The sequence below is a fragment of the Etheostoma spectabile genome, chromosome 2, assembly GCF_008692095.1.
Source record: "Etheostoma spectabile isolate EspeVRDwgs_2016 chromosome 2, UIUC_Espe_1.0, whole genome shotgun sequence".
Taxonomy (NCBI): domain Eukaryota; kingdom Metazoa; phylum Chordata; class Actinopteri; order Perciformes; family Percidae; genus Etheostoma; species Etheostoma spectabile.
This window is the reverse complement of record NC_045734.1, coordinates 31,158,772-31,180,857: the sequence shown is the minus strand read 5'-3', so window position 1 is coordinate 31,180,857 and position 22,086 is coordinate 31,158,772. Positions and strand designations below refer to the sequence as shown.

At 49.5% G+C, this 22,086-nt stretch overlaps 1 protein-coding gene across 1 annotated transcript in view; it reads right to left on the bottom strand.

Moving 5' to 3' along the window:
* Positions 1–22,086, bottom strand: part of LOC116706977 (ecto-NOX disulfide-thiol exchanger 1-like) — a gene marked incomplete at both ends in the record, with an annotated part of 44,461 nt that overhangs the window by 19,397 nt on the left and 2,978 nt on the right.

Sequence of the window (22,086 nt, the reverse complement as noted above, 5' to 3'; positions counted from 1 at the left end):
CTATTCGCATCTTTTGCAATAAGTTGAGTCTTTCCGATATGTCGCAGTCTTTTTGCAATAAGTTGCAGTCTTCTCGATTGTTGCAGTCTTTCTCAATATGTTTCAGTCTTTACCTCAAATGTGCCGTCTGTTGAATGTTTCTCGATCGTGTTCTCGATGTCGCAGTCTTTTGCAACAAGTCTTCAGTCTGTTCCCGATTGTCGCAGTCTTTGTGCAATAAGTTGCAGGTCGTTTGTGCAATAAGTTGCAGGCGTTATGCCAGGCTTGCAGTGCTATTCTCGATTACTTTGCAGTCTTTGCAATATAGTGCAGTCTTTCTAGATATGTTGCAGTCTTTCTCGATGATCGTTGCAGTAGGCATCCTCGTAGCATTTTCTGATGCAAAAGTCTTCAAGTGCAGGCTTCTCTTCTCGATTTCTCTTGATGTTCAGCTTTCCCATATATCGCAGTCTTTCTCGCATAGGTTCGACGTATCTTTTGGCAATAAGTGCAGTCTTTCTCGATATGTCGCTGAGTCGTTCTTGATGTGTCGCAGTCTTCTCTATGTCCTGCCAGTCTTTTTCCGAGCTGTGTCGCAGTCTTTCTTACATGTCGCGCATTGTCTTCTCAAGTCTTCTTATGTCGCACGTCTTTCTTACATGTGCGCCGTCTTTAATCGCTCTTAGATGTGGTCGCAGTCTTTCCTTTACATTATGGGCGCAGGCCTTTCTTGACCGTGTCGCGGTCTTTCTTTACATGTCGCATTGTCTTAATGTCCGTATTTCTACGTGGTCGCAGTCTTTCTTTACATGAACGCCGTCTTTCTTGTGTGTCGCCGTCTTTCTTTACGTGTCCAGTCTTCTTACAGTCGCAGTCCTTCTTTACATGTCGCCGGTGCTTTTTCTTGATGGTCTCCGTCTTTCTTTACATGTCCGCAGGCTTCTGTACCTGTCGCCGTCTTCTTGATGTGTCCAGTGTTCTTTACATGTCCGCAGTCGTTCGTTATATTTCGCGGCTTCCTTTACTTTCGCAGTCTTTCGTTACATGGTCGCGTCTTTCTTGTGTTTCGCAGGTCTTTCTTTATAGTTCGCAAGTCTTTCGGTTTACATGGCGCAGTCTTTTCTTGACATGTCGCCAGTCTTCTTTACATGTCGCAGTCTTTCTTTCATAGCGCAGTTGTTCCTTGATGTGTCGCATTCTTTCATTTATATGTCGCAGTCGTTCTTTACAGTCGAGTCTTTCTTACAAGTCGCTCTGTCTTTACATTCGCGTCGTTCTTTCTTACATGTCGCGTCGTTCTTGATGTGTCGGCATCTTTCGTTAGTGTCGCAGTCTTTCTTGCTGTGTTGCAGTCTTTCTTATCTGTTGCAGTCTTTCTTGACATTCCGAGGCTGTCTTACGTGTCCGAAGTCTTTCTTTATCTTTACGTGTTGCAAGTCTTTCGTTACCGTTCCGTCCTTTCCTTGAGGGTCGCCCGTCTTTCTTACATGTCGCAGTCCTTTCTTGATAGTGTCGCAGGCTGGCGGGATATTCGCAGGCTTGCGTTACAGGCGCAGTCGGTCTTTACATGTCCGCGTCTGTCGTTACATGTCGCAGGCTTTCGTTAACATTCCGCAGTCTTTCTTACATGGCCAGCTGTCTGGACAGGTCGCAGGCGGTCGGGAGGGGGCGCAGGCGGTCCGTGACATGGCCAGGCGGGCCGAGGTGCGCCGGCGGGCGGGAGGTGGCGCAGCGGTCGTTCCAGGGCCAGGCGGTCTTGATGTGTCCCCGCAGTCGTCTTGATAGATGGTCCGCAGCTTGCGGGACAGGGGCGCAGTCGTGCTTGACAGGGCCGCAGTCGTGCGGACATGGCGCAGCGGCGGACAGGTCGCGGGCGGTCGGGACAGGTCGCAGCGTTCCGTGACCGTCGCAGGCGGGCTGGAGGTGCAAGTCCTGTCGGTGACAGGGGGCAGTCGGGCGAAGACAGAGCGGCGCGGGCGGGGACGGGGCGCAGGCCGGCGGGAACGGGCGCCGGCTGTCGGTACAAGGGCGCAGCTGGCCCGGTGCTGAGGTGGTCGCAGGCTGGCGGACAGGGGCGCAGGCGGGCTGGACAGGGCCGCCGGCGGGCGGGACAGTCGCAGTCGGGCGGGACATGTCGCAGCCTGCGGGACAGGGCCGCCAAGGCGGTGCGTGAGATGGTGCCGCGGCGGCGGGACCAGGCGCAGGGCCGGGACGGCGCAGGCGTGGCGTACTGGCGCAGCGGGCTTGACAGGGCGCAGGCGGGCGGGATGTGGCCAGTCCGGGCGGGACATGGGGCGCGTTCGGGCGGGTAGATGGGGCCAGCGGGCCTCGAGAGGCGCAGGCGGGCCGGAGGTGTCGCAGGCTTGCGGCATGGGCTGCAGGCGGGCTGGCCAGGGGCGAAGGCCGGGCGGGGCGGGACAAGGGGCGCAGGCTGCGGGCAGGCCAGGCGGGCGTGAACAGGGCGCAGGCGGTCGTGATAGAGGCCGCAGAGCCTGGCGGAAGGGGCCAGGCGGGCGGGAGAGGGCGCAGGCTGGGCTTGAGATGGCCGCAGGCGGGCGGAGCGGGGCGCAGGCGGGCGGACAGGCGCAGTCGGTCTTGGATGGGGGTCGCAGGGGCCTGTGCTGGAGAGGGCGCAGGCTGGGCTGGACATGCGCAGGCTGGCGGGAACAGGCGCAGCGGTCGGGACAGGGCACGGGCGGCGGGACAAGGTCGCAGCGGGCTTGACAGGTCGCCGTCTGCGTTCGGGACAGGTCGCGGCCGGGCGGGAACTGTCGCGGTCGGGCGGGAGGGCCGCAGGGGGCAGGGACAGGCCGCAGGCGGGCGGGAGGGGGCGCAGGCGGGCGCGGGACAGGGCGCAGGCTGGGGCGGGACAGGGCGCAGGCGGGCCCGGGAGGGGGCCGCAGGCTGGCGGGACAGGGGCGTCGGGCGGGGACAGCGGGCAGAGGCGGTCGGGCGTGGCGCAGGCGGGCGGTACGTGGCGCAGGGGCCTTGCGGGACGGGTCGCGGCGTGCGGGAGGGGGCGCAGGCTGGGGCGGGGAACGGGGCGGCATCGGGCGGGAGGTCCAGGCTGCGGGAAGAGGGCCAGAGGCGGGCGCGGACAGGGCGCCGGCGGGCGGGACAGGGGCGGGCGGCTGTCTGGACAGTCGCATCTGGCTGACATGGCGGCAGCGGCTGGAGAGGGCCGCAGTCGGTCGGGAGGGGGGCAGGCCGGGGAGAGAGATACAGCTAGAGAGAAAGAGAGGGAAGAGAGATGTAGAGAGAGAGATGAATACGAGAGAGGGAGAGAAAGGGGGAGAGGGACAGGTGAGATCTTACTGGTTGCGCTGGACAGGGTGCACAGCTCTGCAGTGTAGGAGCCCGGGATGAGGGGCATGTCGGGGGGACGGTGGGGGGGGCACCAGCTGAGACCCCCACCAGGGGGGTCATGGGGGGAGGAGTCCCAGACCGGGGTCGAACCTCTGGACACGTGAGAGTCTGTCCACCAAGGACACACAAACATGGAAGACAACTTCAGGACACCACCTAACTTTTATAACATTGCACACTATGCGTGTTCCACACAAGGGACACACACTATGCTTGTTTACACACACAGGGACACACACTATGCTGTGTTATCACACACAGCCACACCCTATGCTTGTTTTCACACACAAGGAACACAACTATGCGTGTGCACACACAAGGACACACACTAGCTTGTTAAAACCCAGGGACGCACACTATGCTTGGGACAACAAAACACCAGGGACGCACACTAGCTGTTACACACCCGGGACACACACTTGCTTGTTACACACAAGGACGCACACTATGTTGCTACAACACACGACACACACTATGCTTTGTTACACACACAGGCCTCACACTAGTTTGCTACACACCAGGGACACCACTGATTCTTGTTTTACACCCACAGGGACACACACTATCTTTTTACACACCAGGGACAACACACTATGCTGGTTACACACACAGGTAAACGCACACTATGCTTGTACACGCACAGGGCAACTACTATAATGCCATGTGGTAAGTTTCTTTAAAAGGAACTCATATTTATATAACGACATTTCTAAGGGGGGACAGATTGTCCCATGACACCAGGAGTTCAAAACCGTCCCCAGACTTTCAGTCATCACACTCTAGAGGGAATAAAAGTAGGAAGACATGGAGGATAAAGCCTCGCTATCGCGAGAAAGAAGATAAGAGACGAAGATGAATGGGGACTGATTTGCGAGGACATCCTTGAAGAGATAGCAGGAGGACACGATGTCCGTTCGCAGGACAGATAGAGAGAGAAGAAGAACGAAGAGAGCATGAGACCAGCAGCATGTGTTCAGTGTCGCTGCAGATAGAGCGGCTGCGGGGGGGGGGGGGGGGGCGAGGGGGGGGTAGGGGGTGGGGGGGAGGGGGGTGTCCTCCTCAGCAGAAAACCACACAACCCCCGGCCTGGTGGAGTCATCGTGGGGAAGACGGCTTCTTCTGTGGTGACTGCACAATGCAGTGCTGTTCACTGTGTGTTCTGTGTGTTGTGTGGTTGTGTTGGGGTTGTTAGGGTCGCTTCAGCGCTGTCTTTTTGTAAAGAGGAAAAGAAAACATCTGCAAAGACAAATTGATTAGTTTAAAAAAATCTAATAATCGCTTTGAGTCATCTTTTATTTCTCATCTTGTGATTTTTTTGACCTTTTTGTCGCCTTTTTGTCGCCTTTTTGTCGCCTGTTCATCGCCTTTTCGTCGCCTGTTTGTCGCCTTTTTGACGCTTTTTCGTCGCCTTTTTGTCGCCTGTTCATCGCCTTTTTGTCGCCTTTTTGTCGCCTTTTTGTTGCTTTTTCGTCTCCTTTTTGTCACCTTTTTATCGCCTTTTTGTAGTCTTTTTTTTGTTCTTTTTGTCGCCTTTTCATCGCCTTTTCATCGCCTTTTTCGTCGCCTTTGTTGTCGCTTTCGTCGCCCGTTTGTTTGCCTTTTTTGGTCGCTTGTTGTCACCATTATCGTGCCTTTTCTAGCGCCTTTTTGGTCGTCTTTTTTGTTGCCTTTTGTGTCTTTTGGTTGCCTTTTTGATGCTTTTCGTCGCCTTTTGTCGCCCTGTTTGTTTGCTTTTTGGGTCGTCTTTTTGTTGCCTTTTTGTCGCCTGTTCATCGCCTTTTTGTCGTCTTTTTTGGGTTGCCTTTTTTTGTCCGTCTTTTGGTTCCTTTCTCTCGCCCTGTTTTGTCGCCTTTTGATGCTTTCGTCGCCTTTTTGTCCGCCTTGTTGTCGCCTTTTTTGCGCCTTTTTTCCGTCGCCTTTTGTCGTCTTTTGTTGCCTTTTTGGTTCGCCTGTTCAATCGCCGTTTCCTTCGCCCTTTTGTGTCGTCTTTTTTTTGCCTTTTTGTCGCCTGTTCATCGCCTTTTCCGTCCCTGTTGGTCGCCTTTTTGACGCTTATTTTTTTCGTCGCTTTTTGTCGCCTGTTCATCGCCGTTTGGCGCCTTTTTTTGGTCGCCTTTTTGTGCTTTTTCGTCTCCTTTTTTGTACACCTTTTTAGTCGCCTTTTGAGTTCTTTTTTTGTTCTTTTTGTCGCCTTTTTCATCGCCTTTTTAATCCGCCTTTTCAGAGACGTCTCCTTTTGGTCGCTGTTTTTTTTTTTCGTCGCCATTTTTGTCGCTTTATCTGGCCTTTTCTTTGCCCTTTTCGTCGCCCGTTTGTTGCCTTTTTGTCGTCTTTTTGTCACCTTATCGTGGCCTTTCTATCGCCTTTTTGTCGTCTTTTTTGTTGCCTTTTTGTCGTCTTTTGGTTGCCTTTTTGATGCTTTTTCGTCGCCTTTTTGTCGCCTGTTTGTTGCCTTTTTGTCGTCTTTTTGTTGCCTTTTTGTCGCCTGTTCATCGCCTTTTTGTCGTCTTTTTTGTTGCCTTTTTGTCGTCTTTTGGTTGCCTTTTCGTCGCCCTGTTTGTCCGCCTTTTTGTGCTTTTTCGTCTGCCGTTTTTGTCGGTGAAAGAAAAAAGCCTTGTTGTCGCCTTTTTTGTCGCCTTTCCGTCGCCTTTTGTGTCTTTTTTTTTGTTGCCCTTTTTGTCCGCCTGTTCCGCCTTTTCCTTCGCCTTTTGTCGTCTTTTTTGTTTGCCTTTTTGTCCGCCTGTTCAGCGCCTTTTTTTTCGTCGCCTGTTTTTGTTCGCCTTTTGACGCTTTTTTCGTCGCCTTTGTGGTCGCCTGATCATCGCCTTTTTTGTCGCCTTTTGTCGCCTTTTGTTGCTTTTTCCCGTCTCCTTTTGTCACCCACCTTTTTAAATCGCCTTTTTGTAGTCTTTTTTTTTGTTCTTTTTGCTCGGCCTGGTCATCCCTTTTTAATCGCCTTTTTCGTCGCCTTTTTGTCGCTTTTTTTTTTTTCGTCGCCATTATTTGCGGCTTTAATCGTGCCTTTTCTTTTGCCTTTTCCCCCCGTCGCCCGTTTGTTGCCTTTTGTGCTCTTTTTGTCCCTTATCGTGGCCTTTCATCGCCTTTTTTGTCGCTTTTTTGTTGCCTTTTTGTCCTGCTTTTTGGTTTGCCTTTTTGATGCTTTTTATTCGTCGGCCTTTTTGTCGCCCTTGTTTAGTTGCTTTTTGGTCGTCTTTTTGTGCCTTTTTGTCGCCTGTTCCCGCCTTTTTGTCGTCTTTTTTGGTTTGCCTTTTTGTCGTTCTTTTGGTTGCCTTTTTGATGCTTTTCGTTCGCCCTTTTGTTTTTCGCCTGTTTGTTGCTTTTTGTCGTCTTTTTGGTTGCCTTTTTGTTCGCCTGTTTTTTTCCGCGCCATTTTGTGTCCGTCTTTTTTTGGTTTGCCTTTTTGTCGTCTTTTTGGTTGCCTTTTCGGGTCGCCTGTTGTCCGCCTTTTTGATGCTTTTCGCGCCTTTTGGTACGCCTTTTGTCCGCCTTTTTGTCGCGTTCCGTCGCCTTTGGGCGTCTTTTTTGTTGCCTTTTGTCGCCTGTGCTCGCCTTTCAGTCGCCTTTTGGGTCGTCTTTTTTTGTTGCCTTTTTGTTCGCCTGTTCATCGCCTTTTTTTCGTCCGCCTGTTTGTCGTCCTTTTTGACGCTTTGTTGTTCGTCGCCCTTTGTGTCGCCTGTTCATCGCCTTTTGGGTCCGCCTTTTTGTCGCCTTTTTGTTGCTTTTTTTTTTTTTCGTCTCCTTTTTGTCAAACCATTTTTATCCCTGTTTGGTAGTCTTTTTTTTGTGTTCTTTTTGTCGCCGTTTCATAATCGCCTTTTTAACCCTTTTTTTTCGTCGCCTTTTTTCGCTTGTTTTTTTTTCGTCGCCTTTTTGGTCGCTTTATCGTGGGGCCTTGTTTCTTTCCTTTTTCGTCGCCCTTTTGTTGCCTGTTTGTCCGTCTTTTTGTCCACCATTATCGTGGCCTTTCTAGCGCCTTTTTGTCCGTCTTTTTTGTTGCCTTTTTGGTCGCCTTTTTGTCGTCTTGTTGTTGCCTTTTTGAATGCTTTTCGGGTCGCCTTTTTTTGTCGCCTGTTTGTTGTCCATTTTTGTCTTCTTTTGGTTGCCTTTTTGTCGCCTTTTTCATCGCCGTTTTGTCGTCTTGTTTGTTTGCCTTTTGTCGTCTTTTGGTTGCCCTTTTCGTCGCCTGGTTGTCCCGCCTTGTTGATGCTTTTTTGTCGCTTTTTGGTCGCCTTTTTGTCGCCTTTTTGTCGCCTTTTCCTCGCCTTTTGTCGTCTTTTTGTTGCCCTTTTTTTGTCGCCTGTTCATCGCCTTTCCCTCGCCTTTTGGTCCGTCTTTTGGTTGCCTTTTTGTCGCCTGTTCATGCGCCTTTTTCGTCGCCTGTTTTGTCGCCTTTTTGTGAACGCTTTTTTTTTTTCGTGTCGGCCTTTTTGTCGCGCTTTCATCGCCTTTTTGTCGCCTTTTTGTCGCCTTTTTTGTTGCTTTTTTCGTCTCCTTTTGTTCACCTTTTTATCGTCCGTTTGTAGTCGGGTGTTTGTTCTTTTTGTCGTCCTTTTCATCTCCTTTTTTAAATCGCCTTTTCGTCCGCCTTTTTGGCGCTTTTTTTGGTTTCCGTCGCCTTTTTTTGCGCTTTAATCCGTGGCCTTTCTTTGCCGTTCGTCGCCCGTTTGTGGTGCCTTTTTGGGGTTTTTCGTCTTTTTGTCACCTTAATCGTGGCCTTTTCTATCGCCTTTTTTGTCGGCTTTTTGGTTGCCTTTTTGGGTTCTTCTTTTGTTGCCTTTGTGATGCTTTTTCGTCGCCTTTTTGTCGCCCTGTTTTTGCCTTTTTGGCGTCTTTTTGTTGCCTTTGTTTGTCGCTGTTTCATATCGGCTTTTTGTCGTCTTTTTGGTGCCTTTTTGGTCGTCGGTGGGTTGCCTTTTTGAGGCTTTTTTCGTCTGCCCTTTTGTCGACTGGTGTTGCCTTTTTGGTCGTCTTTTTGTTGCCTTTTTTTGTCGTCCCTTTCTCGCCTTTTTGTCGTCTTTTTTGTTTTGCCTTTTGTCGTCTTTTGTGCCTTTGCGTCGCACGTTTGGTCGCCTTTTGATGGCTTTTTTGTCGCCTTTTGTCGCCTTTTTGTCGCCTTTTGTCGCCTTTTTCCGTTCGCCTTTTGTCGTCTTTTTGTTGCCTTTTTGTCGCCTTTTCATCGCCTGTCCGTCGCCTTTTTTCGGCTTTTTTGTTGCCTTTTTTGGTCGCCTGTTCATCGCCTTTTTTCGTTCGCCTGTTTGTTCGCCTTTTGAACGCTGTTTTTTTTCTTCGCTTTTTTGTCGCTTTCATCGCCTTTTGTCGCCTTTTTTGTCGCCTTTTTGTTGCTTTGTTCGCCTCCTTTTTGTCCACCACCTTTTTATCCGCCTTTTTGTAGTCTTTTTGTTTGTTCTTTGTCGCCTGTTTCATCGCCTTTTTTAATCCAGCCTTTTCCGGCCGCCTTTTTTTGTCGCTTTTTTTTTTTTTTTTTTTTTTTTTTCGTCGCCTTTGTTGTGCTTGTAAATCGTGGCCTTTTCTTTGCTTTTTTCTCCCCGTTTGGTGCCTTTTTGGTCGCTTTTTGTCACTCTTAATCGTGTCCTTTCTATCGCCTTTTTTGTTTCTTTTTGTTGCCTTTTGTCGTCTTTGGTTGTGCCTTTTCTGAATGCTTTTTTCGTCGCCTTTTGTCGCCTGTTTGTTGCCTTTTTTGTCGTCTTTTTTGTTGCCTTTTTGTCTTGTTCCATCGCCTTTTGTCGTCTTTTTTGTTTGCCCTTTTTGTCGTCTTTTTGGTGTCCTTTTTCACCGTCGCCTGTTTTGTCGCCTTTTTTTGAATGCTTTTTTCGTCGCCTTTTGCGCCTTTTTGTCACCGTGTTGTCGCCTTTCCGTCCCTTTTGTCGCTTTTTGTTGCCTTTTTGGTCGCCTGTTCATCCGCCTGTCCGTCCTTTTGTCGTCTTTTTTTTGTTGCCTTTTTTCGCCTTCATCCTCGCCTTTTTCGTCGCCTGTTTGTCCGCCGTTTTGACGCTTTTTTTTTTCGGTCGCCTTTTTGTCGCCTGTTTTTCATCATCCTTTTTTGTCCAGCCTTTTTGTCGCCTTTTTGTTGCTTTTGTTTTTCGTCCTCCTTTTTTTGTCACCTTTTTATCGCCTTTTGTAGGCTTTTTTTGTTCTTTTTGTCGCGCTTTTCATCATCCGCCTTTTTACTCGCGCTTTTCGTGTCGCCTTTTTTTTCTCTTTTTTTTCGTCCGCCTTTTTTTGTCGCTTTATTCGTGCCTTTTCTTTGCCTTTTTTTTTCGTCGCCCGTTTTGTTGCCTTTTTGTCGGTCTTTTTGGTCACCTTAGTCGGGCCTTTCTATCGCCTTTTTTGTCGTCTTTTTTGTTGCCTTTTTGGTCGTCTTTTTTGCCTTTTTGATGCTTTTTCGTCGCCTTTTGTGTCGCCTGTTGTTGCCTGTTTGTGGTCCTCTTTTGGTGCCTTTTTGTCGCCTGTTCATCGCCTTTTTGGGGGTCGTCTTTTTTGTTGCCCCCTTTTTGTCGTCTTTTGGTTTTGCCTGGTTGGTGACGCCTGTTCATCGCCTTTTTCGTCGCCTGTTTGTCGCCTGTTTTGATGCATTTTCGGTCGGCCTTTTTGTCGCCTGTTTGTCCTTTTTTCTGTCTTTTTTGTTGCCTTTTTTGTCGCCTGTTCGTCGCCTTTTTGGTCGTCTTTTTTTGTTGCCTGTGTTGTCGTCTTTTTTTGCAACTTATCGTTGCCTTTCTAGCGCCTTTTTTTGTTCGTCTTTTTTGCTTGCCTTTGTGTCGCCTTTTAAAACCCATTTTTTTTTGTCGTCTTTTATCGTCTTTTGCATTTTTGTTTGTCTTGTTGTCGCTTGTTTTCGTCTTTTGTCTCGTTTTCGTCATCGACTCTGAGCAACCCCGCCCCCCAGACCTCCTTCTTGACGGACCAGCTGGAGGGAGCTATCCCCCTCCGTGAGCCTTCCTCCGGCGGAGGAAATTCGCCGAGCCGTGTGCGATAACGCCCCTACAGTCATTACACATCCGGGTGCAGCACATCCGTCATAATCAGCGAGCGGAGTTTCTCTCCCTGCAGGAGGACCAGGTTTCTCTTCTGGCTCGGAGCCAGCTGCTGCTGCCAGGGAGCCAGGGGGGGGGGGACACAAAGAAAACCTCCTAATGGGGATTCTTTGTGTTGTTTTTCCCAGAAACACAAAGGAGACACAACATCTGGCGGTGGTCCACCCGCCGAGACCAGGACTACAACGTGAACCCTAATGCACGGTCTCATTTCAGGGGGTCCCTCGGGGCAGATCTGACCCACATTAAACATACGTAGTTATTATTGTTGGCGCTGAAAATGTCAACGTTGAAAATATCAAGCCCACATGTTACAGCTGTTACATCATCTCTGTGGTATCATCATGTCATCCATTTAAAGTGGTTTCCCCCAGCGGCATAATATCTATATATATAGAGTATATAATCATAATATTTCTCTCCTCCACGCATCTCCTTAACTCAACGCATCTCATTACTCACGCATCTCATTTAACTCACGCATCTCATTAAATACAGTCTGCAGTAAAAAATCACTTAAATGACCAAAATATAAATATATGTTCGGATATATGTACTATCAGCCTTCTATTTGTGCCTTTTCGTCCGTCGTCGCACACAAACAGACCCACACCACCACACACCACACACAAAGACACACACACCACACCACACACACACACCAAACACCCAAACACAACACATAAATACACACACACACTCCCACTCAGACACACATGCAAATACACACAACACACACAGACACACACACCCCCACAAAGACACACACACACACACAACACCACACACAGACACACACAAGACACACACCAGACAGACACAGCACAGCACAAAAAGACACACCCAAACACAAACACACACACACACACACAAACACGACTAACACACAAGGAACACCCCACCACACAAACCAAGCAACACACATAACACACCATACACACACACCTACACACAACACACGCACATACACCACACACATAAACGCACAGCTAAACAAACACACCTGACAACACAATACCACACACACACATAACAGACCCACACACACAACGACACCCACACACACAAACACACGACACCCAGAAGACCACACACAGCACATACACACACACACAAACACAAATACACACAACACACACATATACACAACGAGACACACACACACAACAGCACACACCCAACCACACACCCACCTACATAAACCCCCACAGAACACACACAACACAAATACACACACACCACACACTACACACACACCCCACATCACACACAGAAACACACACATGAACACCCACACCACAAAGACCCACACACACACCACACAGACACCCCCACACACACCAAAAAGATAAAGACACACACACACAAATAGCACACACACACACCAGACACACACACACACACCAGAAACAGACACATAAAACACACACACAAAACCACCACACCCACACAACACACATATAATTCCAACTCAGCCCGTCAGTGTTTCCCCCCCCTCCCAGAATGCTGTGTGTACCATCGTCCGTACTTTCCGCTTTAGCCTCGCGTCAACCTTTCCTTCCTCCACTAGCTGTGTAGAAGGACCGGCTACGCGATGCTACAGGCGGACTGACAACAGAATTTACATACATCATCACGTACCGGGTACCGCGCGGCCGCGATCCGACCGGCATTAGGCCAGTTGTTCATGGCCGTGCCCGGCTCCAGGCCCTACGCTCCGCCCATCAGCTGCCAATGGCATGGCCTTCGCTCTCAGACCCCCGGGGGGGGGGGGGGGTACATTCGCCATCTGCGCCAGCATCAGTCCCACCGGGGGGGCATAAAGGGGAAGGGGGGAAGTCAGCTGTTGATGAAAACCAATCAGAATCCCCGAGCCGGAGTGCTCATCGAGAAAACATCTGATACATCTGAGTTGTTTACAGGTAATTATGAAGTAGTTTAGAACACCACCACACCACCACACCCACACACCCACACACACACCAACACACACTACAGAAACCACACACACATAACACCACACCATACACCACACACTAACCACCACACCCAATACAGAACAGCCCACACCCCCACACACACACACACCCACACACACACACACACACACACACATACAAAACACAACACACACATACATAACACACACACACATACCCACCACATACACAAACACACATACACACACCACCAACAGAACACCACACACCCACACACACCAACACAACATACACCCACACAACAGAAACACACACACCCCACCACAACACACACAATAACATACACACACACTACAGGAACACACACACACCCACCACACACACACACATACATACCACACCATACAAGAAACACACACACACCCACACACCACCACATACATACACACCACATACAGAACACACCCACACACACACACGACACACATCCACATACACACACCACACAGAAACAAGAACACACACACACACACCCGACCACAGACCCACCACACACATACACCCACACCATACCACATATCCACCACACACACAACACACACACCAAACATACACATCACCCACCACCATACACACACAAACAACACACACATACACCACACACACACACCATACATACACACATAACACACACAACACACACACACACATAGACCCCACACACATACCACATGAACATACCAACACATACAATACACACACACCCGAAACACCCCCCCACACAGACCACAGGAATACCCACGAAACACCCACACACACACACACATAACACCACACACCTACACACACACACAACACAACACACACACACAGCACACACACACACCGATACACACACCACACACACACCACAAACACACACACCCCCACACATACACAAACACACATACACACACACAGAAACACACCACACACACACACACAGAACATCACACACACAGCGCACACAGACACACACACAGATACCACAGACACACACACAGAGACACCACACACACTACTACGAAAACACAGAAACACACACACACACCCAAACAAACTAAGTTAACCAAGTTCCATTAAGTGTTAGATAACATAAAAACATGGTACTACTTGATTTAGTCCTGAACACCTATAATAAATAAGTTCCTCCAACTCAATCCCTGAAATACATGTTTAATTCACCTGATGGCATTAACCTGTAGGACTGTTTGGACTAAGAGATAGGCTCGTGGGCGAGCGTTGGCATGCTGCACACGTCTCCCTCTGCTCTGCAGTAATCACCATCAGTCACATCTGACACCAGGAAACACTCCGAGCCCCCCCCAACCCCCCCCCAACCCCCCCACAGCCTCCTTTCATTGAGACCCCAATCATAGTCGGTGCTGTTCATCCGTGACCCGGGTGAACCACAGATAAGAAGGGATTGGGCTCGTTAGTTGTGATTATCGAACAGACGCCGCAGCCGGAAACATGTGGCCTCTAACTAGGCCCCAGACCCCACCCCCCATCCCCCCCTGGGGGTGACGCTCCCATTGTTCGTTTGTTAAGGTGCACCTGTAGCTTGCAGATTTCCCACCTCTTAAATGAAACCTCCGGCTCATTGGTGGCGCCCTCTTAGTGCCGTAGTAGTTCTAGTATTAGAGTAATGGGGGGGGGGTCCCGCATACCCCCCCCTCCCCCGGAATAAACTTAACGATCTGACGGCCCCCCCCCCCCCATGAATTATGACACATAGACACATCCACGTTCGAAGCTTTAGCTCTTTCTCTTACCGGTCCCCACAAAGATAGGAGAACACACACCCCACTCACACACACACACAGCAGTACACCACACTCACACAGACACACACACACACAGACACACACACACCCAGCACACACACCACACACACACACACACTCACATCACTCACACTCACAGCAACACACACACACCTCCAGCACACACACACACCCACACACACTCGCTCACACACACACACCACACGCTCACATACACACACACACACACACACACTACACACAAACACACACCCACACACCACACACACACCTCCCACACACTCAAAAACGCACAGACCCACACCTCAACTACTCATACCCTCACACACACTCACCTCACAACTCACACTCTCTCACACACCACACACACACACTCACTGCACACAGCACCCACACCGCACACACACGACACACACACACACACACCCACTACCCACTCACACACTCACACTCACGACCCACCGCTCATTGACACTCACACACTCACAACACACTCACCCACACACACTCACCACTCACACCCACACACACACACCACATCACAAGACCCACTCTCGACACTCTCACCACACACACCCACCCACCTCTCACACACACCTCAACACACACGCACAAAAGGACCACACACACATCACACACACTCCACTCAACACACACACTCACACTCTCACCACACACTCCAACTCTCAACATACACACACACCACACTCACCTCTCACCATACAAACACACTCATAAGACACACACTCCAAGGCAGACTCACACAGACACACACTCTCACCCCGACCCACACCCTGCAGGCAGAAGAATTAGGTCCCCGATGATCCGGGTGGGGGGTGGAGGGGGGGAATGGGGGTGAGAGTTTAGTTTTAAAAAGATTTATCACCGCTGACCACGTTGCAACAGCGCCTTGAATTATGGTTACCGCGTTACCACCCTCAGCACAGCACAGAGACAATATGTCTGGTGGGGGGGGGTGGTATGAACATTATGACATCATGACGTCGCACTCAACATACCCGTTTCTTAAGCCAAGTGGCGTGTTCCTGTGCTTAGCATCTTTAACTTAGCAATTTTGGCTTAGCATCTTAAGCTTAGCATATTTAGCTTAAAATCTTTCGTTTAGCATCTTTAGCTTGGCATATTTACCTTAGCATCTTAGGCTTAGCGTATTTAGCTTAGCATCTTTATCTTAGCATCTCTAGCTTACCGCATTTAGCTTAGAGTCTTTCGTTAAGCATTTTTAACTTAGTATGTTTAGCTTAGCATCTCTAGCTTAGCATCTTTAACTAAGCATCTCTGGTTTAGCATCTTTAGCTTAGCATCTCTGTTTAAGGGGTTTAAGGGTTAAAGTGTGGAGACATCTTTGTAGTTTAGAAGCAGTGGAATGAGAACGTGATTGTAGTCCATTTAGAACTATACCAAATCCATGATTATGAATCCAGAGATGGCGTTACGTAACGTCCAATATCTCCGCGTCACTTCATGCTAGCGTCGTACCGTTTGTTTGGCGTGAAAGCTAACAGCCGGGCCTTTCCGGAAAGATCCCCCGTGGGATCTGACGTCTTCCGGAAGCTTCTCTATTCCAGAGTCAAACACCTTTAATAAATGTAGATTCATGCAGACTCATGTGACTAATGGAAGACTTTCTCCGTTTACACGGAGAGCCGAAATGCAAGAGAGCTGATGGAGGCTCCCATTGCTCTGTGTGTGTCTGTGTGTGTCTGTGTGCGTGTGTGTGTGTGTGTGCGTGTGTGTGTGTGTGTGCGTGTGCCTGTGCGTGTGTGTGTGCGTGTGTGCGTGTGCGTGTGCGTGTGCGTGTGCGTGTGAATGATTCAGAGAAGTCAAGCGAGCTCATGAATATTAACAGGGACACACACTCACGGAATATTTTATGGCGCATGAAAGTGAGAAGAGAGACTCGGCGGAGTTTAATGAGACGGTCGAAGAAACGGAGGACAGAGTGAGACAGAGGGACATGGAGACAGGGAGACGAGAGGGACAGAGAACGAAAGACATGATAGATATACAGCGGGACAAGTGACATCGAGACGGAGAAACGGGGGACAAAAAGAGAGACAGAGAGCTTCTAGGAGACAGGGACAGAGAGACGGGAGACAGGACAGAGGGACACGAGAGACAGGGTACAAAAAGAGAGCAGAGAGCGCTAGAGAGACAGAGTTACAGAGAGACAACGGAAAACCGGGTGACAAAAGAGAGACAGAGAGCGCTTAGAGAGACAGATGATACGGAGAGACAGGGGACAGTATGGACACAGAGGAGAGGGGGACAAAAAGAGACCTATAGAGCTAAGAGAACAGAGAGACAGAGAGACGGAGGACATGGACAGAGTGACACAGAGCGACAGTGTTACAAAAGATATACAGAGAGGCCACAGAGACGAGGGACCAGATATAGTGGGGACAGAGGGACAGAGGGAACACAGATAGACAGTGGACCAAAGATGAGACACAGAGAGCTAGATAGACAGGAGAGACAGAGGGACATAGAGCCGGAGAGACAGGGGTAATAGTTACATATACCAGACCAATCTTCGGACTGTCGACATTAAAAAACGCAATAACGTGTATAATTCTTCTCTGCTGATTTATTGATGATGTCCTGATTTATTGATTATGTCACCGCTGTTTGCAAGTTGTAGATGAGCTCCTGACAACGAACACCCCCCCCCCCCCCCGTTCAGCGCTGTCTCCCTCATGCAACGTTTTACTATCCTGCATACTATGCTGACTTCCTGTTTCAGCTCGGTGTCCATGGAGACGCTCAGGAGACAAAGACTCAGTGCATCATCATAGCCACAGGGTGCATCATCACTGCAGTCCCCAATCCTCAACCAGTTGAGCCGGTACGTGTTGTAGCACCGGCTCATGTCTCCTGAGTCCGGGGACTGTGATTTAGTACGGCCATGTCTCCATGAGCCGGGACTTTGATTGGAGGACGGCATGTCTCCATGAGCCGTGGACCGTGATTGGAGGCGCCATGTCTCCAGTGAGCCAGACTGTGATTGGATACAGCCATGTCTCCAGGACCATGGACTGTGAGTTTGATTACAGGCAACGTCTCCATGAGCCCTGGACTGTGATTTTGAGGACAGCCACGTCTCCATAGGCCATGGACTGTGATTGGAGGACAGCCATGTCTCATGTGAGCCGGACCTGTGGGTGGGGGGTGGAAATTTGAGGACGACCATGTCTCGCAGTGAGCATGATGTTCTTTGAGGACAAGCACGCCTCCATTGATCCAGGGACTGTGATTTGAGGACAGCCACGTCCTCTCCATGAGCAGGTACTGTGATTGGAGGACGGCCCTGCCGTCGCCGGGGACTACCGCTGATCGAACAGGTTTCCGCCCAGATCTCAGTCAGCAGCTTGTGCAGCAAATTACCCATAAAAAGACTGTTGAAGGCCCATGAACCACGGTGGGGGGGGGGAGACGGGGGGTGTGGGGGGGGAGACCGGGGGTGCGGGTAGGCGGGAGCATCGGGGGTGATAGAAGGGGGGGGGGAGGCTGAAGCGTAAATCCAATCAGCTCCAATATACTGATTTTGTCAGCGAGAAGATAATGAGCGGACAGCCCATAATGATCTCTAATGAGGGGGCGCTTGGATATTACACAACCCCCAATGCCCTGCCACATCCCATAGACACAACACACAACAACTACAACCCAACATCTGCACAGCCCAGATACACAACACACAACACACAACACACACATCTACACAGCCTAGATACCACACACAACTCCACACACCCAGAGACCCAACACACAACATCTACCACAGGCAGGAGACACACACACAACTCTATCCACAGCCCAGAGACAGACAACACACAACATCTACACACAGGGACAAGACCACAACACACAACATCTCCATCACAGCCAGAGACACAACACACAACATCTACACACAGGCCCATTACCAACACACAACATCTACACACAATCCCAGAGACACAACACACAACCAGCTACACACAGCCCATAACACAACACACAACATCTACAGTCAAACCGCCCAGAACACAACACACAACGCTTCCACACAGCCCCTAGACAAACACACAAACATCTACACAACACAGCCCAGAGACCACACACCAACTCTACACACAGGCCCAGAGAGAACACAACACACAAACTCTACACACAGCCGGGTCGCCATTAGAACAACACCCACCATCTACCACAGAGCCCAGAGACACAACACACAACAATCTACACACAGCCCAGAGACACAACACACAACATCTACACACAGCCCAGAGACACAACACACAACATCTACACACAGCCCGAGACACAACACACAACATCTACACCCAGCCCCGATACACAACACACAACGCTACACACAGCGCCCAGAGCCCAACCCACACATCTACACACAGCCCAGAGCCACAAACACACAACATCTACACACCGCCCATAGCACACACACAGACAACATCTCACAAACAGCACCCTATAAGACCAACACACACTACACACAGCCCATATACACACACACAACATCTACCACAGCCCCATAGACACAACAGCACACGCTAACACAACACATAGACACAACACACAACATCTACACAACACATAGACACAAAAGTATATATTATATAAAGTAAATATTATAAATACTTTATATAATACATACTTTATATAATAATATGTACTTTTTGTATTATATACTAAAACATTTTCCTGCAGAACATACCTGTAACTAAAGATTGTGAACACACACAACCTTCAAAGTCCTGGTCATTGTTGTGTGTGTGTTTGGGGTTTGTGTGTGTGTGTGTGTGTGGTTTGTGGGTGTGTGTGTGTGTGTGGCCTCCAGCAGTCGACAACGGCTGAGTCACAGACAATGACCAGATCATGGTGATATAGAGACACTGAGAGGAAAGAGATAAGAGAGAGGAGAGATGGAAGATAGAGAGAGAGAGTCGTTCATCCGTACTTGCCCTCTGCATTTAAACACTCCACCTTTTGCCTTCTGTCACCACCCACACCCACACACACACCCCACACACACCACCACACCACACCACACACACACACACACAGACCGACACACACCAGCTCTGCAGGCACTACCATAATTACATTAAATTGGCTTGCCCCACACATAAACATGACACAAACACCACAGACACACACACACCACACACAAAAAACGACATACACTGACACACACACACACAAACCGACACAACACACACACAAAAACACAAGCACACACACACACACCAAAACACAGAACACACACACACAGAAACTTCCACGCACACAAACACAAAACTAAACAGACACACACACATAAAAACTTTCACACACACACGAACCACACAGTAACACACCCACACACAAACTCACACACACACATCACAAAAACCAGACACACTCACAGCACCCCACACACACACACACACAACACAGAGACTCCCCAGTTAAAGACCAGCTCATGTTTGTATATTTTAAAGGTGCCCATCATGCAAGAAGTCCTCCTGGAGATAGGTGGTCGGGGTTTCTGGGACAATGGAGTTCATTGAAGGCAGAACTATGCCATCAGACACATGCTGCAGAGGGGGGGGTCCTTTGGTTGTTACCTGACACCACAGACCCCCCACAGCCGTCTGGTGTGGGTATAACCGAAAGCCCGGTCACATGGTTGGGTCATCACATGACGCCGATGACACACATGACTCCAGACTCACGGATGATGATGATGATGATGATTGCACTTATGATGATATGATGATGATGATGATGATAATGATGATGATATATGGCGAAATCTCGGCTAACCATATGCAACTGATTACTTTTAGACACAATGTGGCAGATGGGACGGGATAGTGTGTGTGTGTGTGTGTTTGTGTGTGTGTGTTTTTGGTGGTTGCAAGGGTTTTGATGTGTGGTGGGTGTCTGTGTTTGTGTGTGTGTGTGTGTGCGTGTCTTATGTTTTTTCTGTTTCTTCTCTTTTTGTTTCATTTTTGTCCTTACTTGGTCTTATTGTTCTCTGTGTTGTGTGTGTGCGTTTATAAATATTGTGTGTTTGTGTTTGTGTCCTTCCTCAATCCATAGTGTGTTTTCTTCTAAGGTATGTGTGCTGTGTGTGGTCCTGCGATGTGTATTTATGCGTGTTGTGGGTGTGTTTGTTGCAACTGTCTGCGTAGGTAGTAGTATGTTTTGTGTGTGTATGGTGTGTGTGCAATGTCTGCGTATGTATGTGTGGTGTTTGTTGTGTTCCCGTCTATGCGTGTTGTTGTCTTATATGTGTTGGGTCTCTGTTGGTTATGGTGTGTGGTCTGTGTGTGTATGTGTGTTAATGTTTGTCCTGTGTGTAATGGTATGTGTGTCATGGTGTTGTGTTATGTATGTGTCTGTGTTAGGAACCCACCTCGAAATGTCGGTGTGTCCTGATTCCTGCAGCTTTCCCAAAACAAGCGCTCCCTCTCTCTTCTCTCAGGTCTGTTTTTTTGTGCAGGTAAGCTGACACCCCCGTAACACACACCTCCCCCTATTCTGCACTGCTGTTGCGTGTGGGTGGTGTGTGCGTGTGGCGGGCGGGGTGCGTGCGGGTGTGGGTGTGTGTGTTGTGTGTCTGTGTGCGTTGCAGTATTTCCCAAAACGAACGCTGCATCGCTCGCACAGATCTGACAATAAAATCCAGGTGTGATTGTTTGTGTGCAGCGTGACAGCAAAACCACCACCCCCCCTCCTCTGTGTGTGTGTGGTGTCTCTGTGTGGTTCTGTGTGTCACGTGGTGTTGTGTGTGTGTGTCCTCATGAGGACACTACTTCACCCACGAGCAAGGTGACTACATGGAGGCTACTCCAACATGCGACTTCTTTAGATGTCTGATGCAAAAATGCTTCATAAACAACCTGGTCAGATTTACCGGGTGGGGGGGGGCAAGGCGGGGGGGGGGCCTGTTGAGGTCTGTCCCTGTGTGAACCTCAAACGCTGGCAAATTTCGTCCCCCCCACCCTGTAGAACTGTCCACACTACACAACACACAACACACAGCACTACACCCAACAATAGGTTAGCATTTCCGTTACTTCCCCAACCCAGCTGGATGAAACACACTGCGAAAGGAGAGGAAACCGTATTTTTATGGTCAAAATCAACGCAGCTTTTCAGTATTCCTAATTTTCGAGATGGTGAATTGTGTGGGTGTGTGTGTGTGTGGGGGGGGTGGGGGAGGGGTGTTGTCCATGCCGTGCACGTTGGGCCGTTTCTTTCGTGCATGCGCCACCGACGTCGCTGACATAGAGCGAAACCGCCCCTCAAAAGTGATGAAACAGTAAGAAGAGATAAATAAGTAGAACAGGGGGAATGAATGGCTCCATTTTTGTGTATGTTGTGTGTGTGTTGTGTGGTGTGTGTGTGTGTGTGTGGTGTGTGTGTGTGTGTCGTGCTAACTGGCTGATTGACAGAGCACGGTCCGAGACGGCGCCGTCTGTTCCCATCCTCGTTAATTACCATCAGGAGAAGTGGCGAGCTCAAAGGTGTGTGGGTCTGTGGGTCCTGGTGTGGTGTGTCTGTGAAGGTGTGTGTGTCGTGTACCTGTGTGAGGGTTGTGGTGTGTTCCCCCCTGTGTGTGTCCAGTCTTTCTCGATATATCGCAGTCTTTCTCGATATATCGCAGTCTTTTGCAATAAGTTGCAGTCTTCCTCGATATGTCGCAGTCTTTCTTGATGTGTCGCAGTCTTTCCCGATATGTTGCAGTCTTTCTCGATATGTTGCAGTCTTTTGCAATAAGTTGCAGTCTTTCTCAATATGTCGCAGTCTTTCTTGATGTGTCGCAGTCTTTCTTTACATTTCGCAGTCTTTCTTGATGTGTCGCAGTCTTTCTTTACATGTCGCAGTCTTTCT